This window comes from Armigeres subalbatus, chromosome 2 (genome assembly GCF_024139115.2).
Source record: "Armigeres subalbatus isolate Guangzhou_Male chromosome 2, GZ_Asu_2, whole genome shotgun sequence".
Classification (NCBI taxonomy): Eukaryota; Metazoa; Arthropoda; class Insecta; order Diptera; family Culicidae; genus Armigeres; species Armigeres subalbatus.
Genome location: NC_085140.1, coordinates 456,597,516 through 456,606,386, shown reverse-complemented (window position 1 = coordinate 456,606,386; position 8,871 = coordinate 456,597,516). Strand labels below are relative to the sequence as shown.

The 8,871-nt window shown below is 40.9% G+C and overlaps 1 pseudogene; it reads right to left on the bottom strand.

Moving 5' to 3' along the window:
* Window positions 1-1,153: 1,153 nt before the first annotated feature.
* LOC134210491 (uncharacterized) overlaps window positions 1,154-8,871 on the bottom strand; it is a 98,208-nt pseudogene continuing 90,490 nt past the window's right edge.

The window sequence follows — 8,871 nt, the reverse complement described above, 5'->3', positions numbered from 1 at the left end:
CTTCATGTAGTAAACTGGTTTCTCCTTTAACTCCTTTAAAATCCTCCTCTCGTCTTTGTTTGATGTCCCATGATGTCCTGCTTTGATGGCGTCTGCTACGATGTTTCTCACACTATTCTGGTCCGTTGATCAACATTTCGTGAAATCGCTGTCTCAGTATCCACGATTATCTGCTCTAGATCCGCTTTCTGGGTTGTCGCATACCCTAACCCCTTGTTGAGGTAAAAAGCCTAATTGTTCCTCCGTAAACTGCTGTGTTGAACGGTTAACAACGAATCCCTCGATCATTTGTACTGTGGGGTTAGTCGTTCTACCTTCCGTCGCTGATTTCCCTCGTAGAATGGTCAATTTCTTCTTGTGCAGTCTCCTCTTCCTGTCCGCTTCACACTCTTCGGCCCGCTGTACCTTCTTTAGGAATATGTCGAAAGAATCTAGGTTCTCCTTTGCCAGCTTGAGGTGCAGGTTGTAGCACTCCAAGTTCAACCTCTCTAGCTTGGCATAGTGTCCCTTGATTGACAACTTCAACAAATCCGATTCCGCCCTCTTACTGATAGATTTTGGGATGTGAGCTCCCATCTTAATCCTATGGCTGACAGGAGTCAGCCTCTCCTTCAGCACTTCTTAAGGAAGGCCACGTCCTTAAGAATACCTGCGATCCTCCTCTTCAAATCTATAAAAGTACTACGCTCGTTCCGCTTGGATGCCATTTGATAAGAAAATTATTTTGAGCTTTTTAGCGGAATGTTTTCACCTGTCATAAGACGAGTTTATACAATCCCATTGAATTCCACTACTTAATTGTATCTTGACAGACGGCCTTACTGTTGAGGCCGAAATACGTATCTGTCAAGATACAATTAAGTGGTGGAATTCAATGGGATGGTATAAACTCGTCTTATGACAGGTGAAAACATTCCACTAAAAAGCTCAAAATAATTTTCTTATCAGTTATTGTCTTATGATCATGAACGATCCAGTTAGATTTCTGTCGGCGATACCACATGTGGTGTGGAGAATAGTATTAATATCGTTGAGCACTACTGCTGTTTGACTAAGTTCGGTTATAGGTGGATAGTTCGGCATATTCTCATATGTGCAATTTCCCTCTATCCCTTTTACTATCTTGTAGATGCATGTGCTATTTGTATAATCTTCAAGGTCGTCGCTGAATACTGAAAACGTCGCTGAATACGTCGTGAGTATTGAATAAAGCTTCAATTCGCAGTTCCTCATAGGCGTTCAGGAAAAAGTTTGGGATGTTTATGACATACAGCAGTATTTCTTTGTTAATACCGATAGTTCCCAGTCAACATTTTGGTACCTATATCTCTTGATATAGGTTATTATATAGGAACCAACTAAATCGTATATAATGCACAGATTGGCTATATACGTACCAAAGTGGAGGCGATATAGGTACATACAAGTTTTATTATACGATTTTTTCCGACATCTTGAGAACAGTATTACGATTTTACATAAAAATATGAAAAATAAAAAAAATCTTACCAGCACCAAAGTCTCGAACATGCGATCTTTGGATTTGCAGGCGGATACTCTACCACTGCACCGTACTGCACATCTTGAACTGATTCGGATTTTTGTCCAACATAAACTACACAATGCATAGCTTTACAACTGCTTGAAACGTCAACAAGCCGTTTGGACTGAAGTGGTTTCGATTGTATTACGATTCACATAGGCATTCATTCGCACTCATATACGATATTGCAAGGAGTATAACTCATTACGAGTTTTTATTCACGCAATTACGATTGATTTTCACTATGGTAAAAAATATCGTATACGATGCATTCAATACAACATCCTTTGACAATAATCTGACAAAGTTTGATATACAATGCGATTCAGATTTTTGATGGACGCAAATGCGACTTTATTTGCTGTTTGTTATACGTTATGTGGTTTACTGGGTTACTTTGGCGAGGTTCAGCGCTTCTTCTAGGAGTTCCGTATGCACGCCCTGGATGCTGAAAGATTAATCAATTTGGTAGATTTCTTCTGTAGTTAGTAGTTGTAGTTGACTATTCCTATTTTCGCGCATATGATTGATTCCTGGACTGCTGATATATCTTTATTTAGCTATAATTAGAAAGCTATTGTACATGCTTCGCGGTTTCTATAATTCAATACCAATAGCAGCTATCAAAGCCCTCGCTTCGGCCAACTCAAGGTCGAAGTTAGTAATCGCATGTCGAACTCAAATAGAGGAACTGAATTCAGTTAATACATTGCACCTTATATGGGTACCTGGCCATTCTTCCATAGCTGGAAATGAATTGGCTGATAAGTTAGCTCGCACTGGAGCATCACAAGACTTTTTTGGTCCTGAGCCAGCTATTCCAATATCTAAGTGTTGGGTGAAGCGTTTGATTAGCTCTTGGGCTTCCACTCAGCACAAACGGTATTGGAGTAGTTTGGATGCATGTCGACAAACAAAATTGTATATCCGAGAGCCATCTCCGGTAGTAGCTAACTATTTAGCTAATCTGTCTAAACAGAATTGCAGTGTCTTAGTCAAGGCCTTGACAGGTCACTGCCGACTCAACTATCACATGGCAAATATTCAACGTGTTGAATCCTTTGTCTGTGATGGTTGTGAATCCGATTATGGAACTTCTTATCATCTGATATATAACTGCCCAGTTTATGCTCAACTGCGTTTCCAAATATTTGGTAAACACTTACTAAGTGAAATTGACTACAGAAACCTGAACCTTCAAAGTATTCTGTTGTTCATAACCCGTTGTGGTAAGGAGCTATGAGCTTTTATACGTGTTGTATACGTTGTATGCCCTCTTCAAGGGTACCTTTCCCAAACTTCCCATTTTTCTCCCATCCATATTCCTTTCCTTTTTGTTCACTTCCTTTTCCGTCAGGTGCGTGATGAAAAAGGCTGTGAAGGCGATGGCACAAATCTCCCGAATTGAGGTCGGCCCCTGGAGCCGACGTTCTGATACCTGATCGTCCAGGTCTCGTGTCCGTAGAGGACTACCGGTCTAATGAGCGTTTTGTAGATTGTCAGTTTGGTACGGCGGCGAACTCTATTCGATCGGAGCGTTTTGCGGAGTCCAAAGTATGTACGATTTCCAGCCACTATGCGTCTCCGAATTTCTCTGTTGGTATCATTTTCGGCAGTCACCAGTGAACCCAAGTACACAAATTCTTCTGCCAAATGCGTCTCATCGTTTTTGTCTTGTCTTAGATTTTAGCTAGTTTACATTGTTTTGCAGGTTGTCAACTTACTGTTTAAGTACGTTGATTAAGTTAGTGTTTATGATCGCTAGGTGGGACTTTATATCGAATATTGAATTTTCTACGGTCGATATGTTAATGTCTCAAACAAAGTTTTATTATCCTTATATAATCCTTGCCTCTCCAATTTTAACTATAGCTATGGGCTCTTCGTTTACATTGTGTATTTCGATGTTCTGACCAAGTGTCAAGGGGAGTCTGTAATTATGTAATATTGATATTTTTCCATTAGATTTATGTAATTTTGCATTTAGCTCGTTTCTGAAGGTAACATCGTTACTTTTTTGAACAATATATTTTTTTAAATTTAGGTTTATGCTTAGCCCTGATGATTTTTTCTTTGACAAATACCTTATTTCCTACTGGTGGGTACGGTGGGGCCTCTCCTTAGCCGTGCGGTAAGACGCGTGGCTACAAAGCAAGACCATGCTGAGGGTGGCTGGGTTCGATTCCCAGTGCCGGTCTAGGAAATTTTCGGATTGTAAATTGTCTCGACTTCCTTGGGCATACAAGTATCATCGTGTTAGCCTCATGATATACGAATGCAAAAATGGTAACTTGGCTTAGAAACCTCGCAGTTAATAACTGTGGAAGTGCTTAATGAACACTAAGCTGCGAGGTGGCTCTGTCCCAGTGTAGGGATGTAATGCCAATAAGAAGAAGAAGAAGGGTACGGTGGGTCTGATCTGTCTTTGTTGAACGTCGACAATTGTTGCTCTTGATTTTTTGTCAGGTTGGCCAGAACTTCGTCGTATTGTTTTTGTCAGATTTCTTACAGTCTGTCGGGGTCAATCTGTTGGCCAAGCTTTTTTGTTTTCAACCGTCTAAGACGAGTTAAGTAACCTCCATTTAATTTCCACCAATTATTTCGATATTGCACACCACAACTGCGTGGTCGTCTTCAGTGTCTCGTACTTGACTCGACGTCAAGTTGACACAGTTGTGGTCGAAATACGTATCTGCAAAGATATCGAAATAATTGGTGGAATTAAATGGAGGTTACTTAACTCGTTTTAGACGGTTGAATACATTCCACTAAAAAGAGCTTAAAATATTTTTTCTGTTTCTTGTTTTTCCAAATACGAATTCTTTTGGTGCCATGGAAGTTGAAGAGTGAAAGGTATTATTTTACTTTTCAACTACCATTGGATTTCAAACAGTCGTGTCAGGTGTAATTTGTTTTTGATTTTGTGTTAAGTATACTTGAATTTTTAAATCAATCACCCAACCTCGGATATTTGGTGATTGAAGACCTCTTTCGTTATCAGTTACGATTGATTTAGGGACTATGTGGGATGTAAGTGTCATCCACATTCCTTTTTCTATATGATTTGCATTTCGGGATCGTATCGGGACCATACGACCGTACTTGCTAAATTTATCGATGCTCGAGAGGAAATATTGATCTTGTATCTGGAAGACGTCGATATGTAGAATATGAAGAGGGTATCCAGGGATCAGAGTTTGTTGGATGGGAACTATCAACGGAAGTCGATCATACTTCGACTCATTACAAACGTCACAAACTCGTACAAAATCGCGAATATTTTGCGTGAGCTTTGTGAAGGTAAACTCATTGCAAAATTTGTTATTTGTTTTCGTTGATACCGCGATGTGCCGTCAAATGGATTACACGTATGTTTTTATTCTATTCTTCCGGGTTCGAGACGTCTTTCAGTAATTTTTGCGTAAATCAAATTTTTAAAATGCCTGCTCGACTAAAAAACTTTTTATAAATCTCTTGAAAAACCGTCTAAGATGAGTTTAGTACTTTCCATTTAATTCCACTACGTTTTGTTATCTTTGCAGATACATATTCCGACCTCAACTGTGAGGCCGTCTTCAGTGTCTCGTACTTGACACGACGCAAAGTGGATAGGCTTAGCTTTGCCTATTTCACCTTGACTTAGCACAGCGCCAACAGCAACAGTGATCAGAAATTGCTTGGAGAAATCATTCGGCCAAATGACCATTTCGACCAAATGACCCTCTTGGCCAAATGACCCTTTCGGCCAAATGACCTTTCCGGCCAAATGACTTTTTCGGCCTAATGACCTTTCAAAGGGGAAGGGTCGTTTGGCCGAAACCCATTCGGCCGAAAGCCATTTGGCCGAATGCCACTAGGCCGAAAGTTAATTGGCCGAATATACCATTTGGTCGAACAGACCATTAGGCCGAAAGGGTCATTTGGCCAAATGGGTAATTTGGCCGAAAGGGTCGTTTGGCCTAAAGGGTCATTTGACCGAAAGGGTCATTTGACCAAAAGGGTCATTTGGCCAAAAGGGACATTTCAAAAGTGAGATGAAAAAGTAGGAATGAGAAGTGAGACGTTTCACTTCTTACTCTTAATTTTTCTCTTCTCACTGTAAAAAGTGAGTAGCGCCGTCTCACGTCTCATTACTCACTTCTCGCTTCCCACTTTTGACAGCGAGAAGTGAGAAATGAAGAGTGAGAAGTGAGACGTCTGACTTCTCACTTCTCGATGTCAAAAGTCAGAAGCGCGAAGTGATTAGTGAGACGTTTCACTTCTCACTTTTTACAGTGAGAAGAGAAAAATTAAGAGTGAGAAGTTCTTCTCATTCCAAATTTCTCATTTTTCAAATGACGTATTCGGCCAAATGACCTTTTCGGCCAAATTACCATTTCGGCCAAATGACCCTTTCAGCCTAATGACACTTTCGGCCAAATGACCTTTTCGGCCTAATGACCCTTTAGGCCAAACGACCCTTTTGGCAAAATGACCCTTTCGGCCAAATGACTCTTTCGGCCAAATGACTTTCGGCCAGATGGGTTTCGGCCTACTGGTTTGTTCGGCCTAGTGACATTCGGTCAAATGGCTTTCGGCCGGATCGGTTCCGGACAAACGACCCTTCCTCATGTGAATACGTCACTACTTCCTTTTGATTACGACTTATTTCCCTTTGTGAATTAGGGTTCCCATCCGCTCACAGCAAATTTGTTGGAGTTTTGACTATTTTGGCGAAATCTTTAACAAATCTTCTGCAACAACTAACCAGTCCTAATAATCCTCTAAACTATTTCAAATCTTTTGGTACAGAAAAATTTCTTAATGCTTCGATCCTTTTTGTCGGTATGTTTAATACCTTCGTCCGAAATTATATAAACCCAAAAATTCGATTAAATTTTGGAGAAATTCGGATTTGTCTGGTTGGATTTTCAAATTTGCCTTGCGTAATGTTTCGCGAATAGCTTTTTAATTTGCATTATGTTCTTCGAGAGATTTTCCGAAAGCTACAAAGTCGTCGATATAGACATAGCATTGTTTGCCAACGGCTCTCGTAAAATTTCATTCAAATTCATCGCTCTTTGAAAGATAGCGGGAGCGTTCTTGAGGCCAAATGGCATACGAAGAAACTTGTTAATTGTCCCTAGGGTTCATCTAGCTCCAATGGAAACCCGATGTCAAATCGAGGGTGAAAAATACTCATTTCCTCCTAACTGATCGATAATATTAGTTATTCAATAAGTTTTTTCATCTGTTTATCTACTTTATCTCTGTAAGCCATGAGGTAAGGGTAGGTTTTTTGATATACTGGTAGATCGTCAGTAGTTCTTACGTCTCATTTAACATTTGTGGCACAAGAAAGAGTACTGGTAGGATTATGAAAAAAAATCTTCATATTGCTTCAAGACAGGGATTAATTTGTATTTTTCGTGTACTGTGAGGTGCTCGAGTCTCATTTCTTTAGTCACAATTGCTGAATTTATTTTCGTAGGGAATAATGTTGGTGTGTAGAAATGAATCGGAATGTTTAGTGTGTCATTAACGCCAACTAAGGGCCGATGTCCACGTAGCGGTTTTTTTTACGCTGCGTGCACGCCGCGCTCACGCAAGGTACCCAGCATCAAATTGAGCAATGCAAACATAAACGTGTGCACGACTACATTTGATGCTGGGTACCTTGCGTGGACGCGGCGTGCACGCAGCTTGAAAAAAACTCTACGTGGGCATCGGCCCTAATTGTTAAATTCTTCGATTTGAAATAAGATTGAAAGACTCATTGAAAATTATTCCAGTGCCTATGGTTCCGCAATAAAAAAGGTATGAAAATCATATATACAGAATTTATGGCTTCTGAAACGGTGTTGTTTCCTGTAACTTCCTTAATAGTTTTTTGAATAGTATTATTGTTGATCAGAATTGTGTGCCCATTTGTTTGAAATAATGTTTATATTTGCTCCACAGTCTATAAGCTATTTTATTTGTTCTCTAGTGGTAGTAACTTTAATATATGGAAGTGGGGATATGTGATTCATTCGAACTATTTCGTCATCCACTCTGTTTCGTCTAAAAAAATTGGCTCGGCTTGTTCTGGTTCGGTTTTATCCGTATCATTACTTCTATGTTCAAGTTCTCCAATTCAATACCAAATTTTCATAACGACTTATCTGCTTTTGTAAACAAAGATTCAAACATTGATTCGACGAATCTGATAGCACTCCCACGCAAACCAACGTCATCAATAAGTAGGTGAAGGCGTAGGTGAAGTAGGTGAAGCGTAACTAGCCCCGATGCCTATGGGGGCTATAGCCCCTTCATTTTCTCTATTTTGAACTTATTTTCAAAAATTCTCGAACATTTTACCACCTCATTAAGTTATATTAGTGGTAATGTGATAAATCCGGTCCAACCACCTAAGGTAATTGCGTATCAATCATACTCATCGATATTTTCTCAAGCACGTGCTTTCTGTTGTGTTTCGAAGTGTGTTTGTTTACCTGCCGATGATTGCAACAACGACTCAAATTGTTAGCGTATGGCTATCGCGTCTGAGTGTAGTAGTGTAGTAGATTTGTCCCGAACGCTCAAAGGACAATGTGATGGATCGCCATCAGGTTCCAACCAAGGCAGTGAATATTTTTGCATATTTGGGAAACATTCTATTAATCTCAAATGAAGATAAAAGTAATGTAACATTTCTCCAGGTATTCGCGGGCAGCAGGGACTATGTCCAAGGGCTTGACGATCCCTCCCCAGCCCATCTGCGAGTTGTGGGGCTTGCCTAGGATGTGGTGGGGTTTGACAGTGGGCCCTGTTAAACCTCTATAAAAAGCTGCATGTATCCGCAAGTAGGCCCCACCAAAGCGACCGTGTGCCGCTCAAAGCGCACAAGCCCAAGTCCTGGTGTTAGGTGGGACGCTAAACAGCCCTGACACGACGGCCCTCCGACGAGACAGGAGGTTTGCGCAGGCCCAATAAGCCGCCTAGAAAACCAATCATTACGAACAATATAAGAGATAATGCGACTCGATATAATCGGCAAAGACCTAGGCGACGAATACAGGATCACGATTGGTAGCTTGGAACATGGAATTGCAAGTCGCCAGGTTTCGCAGGCTGCGACAGGATGATCTACGATGAATTACATCCCCGCAACTTCGACGTCGTGGCGCTGCAGGAGATTTGCTGGACAGGACAGAAAGTGTGGAAAAGCGGGCATCGAGCGGCTACCTTCTACCAAAGCTGTGGCACCACCAACGAGCTGGGAACCGGCTTCATAGTGCTGGGTAAGATGCCCCAACGCGTGATTGGGTGGCAGCCAATCAACGCAAGGATGTGCAAGCTGAGGATTA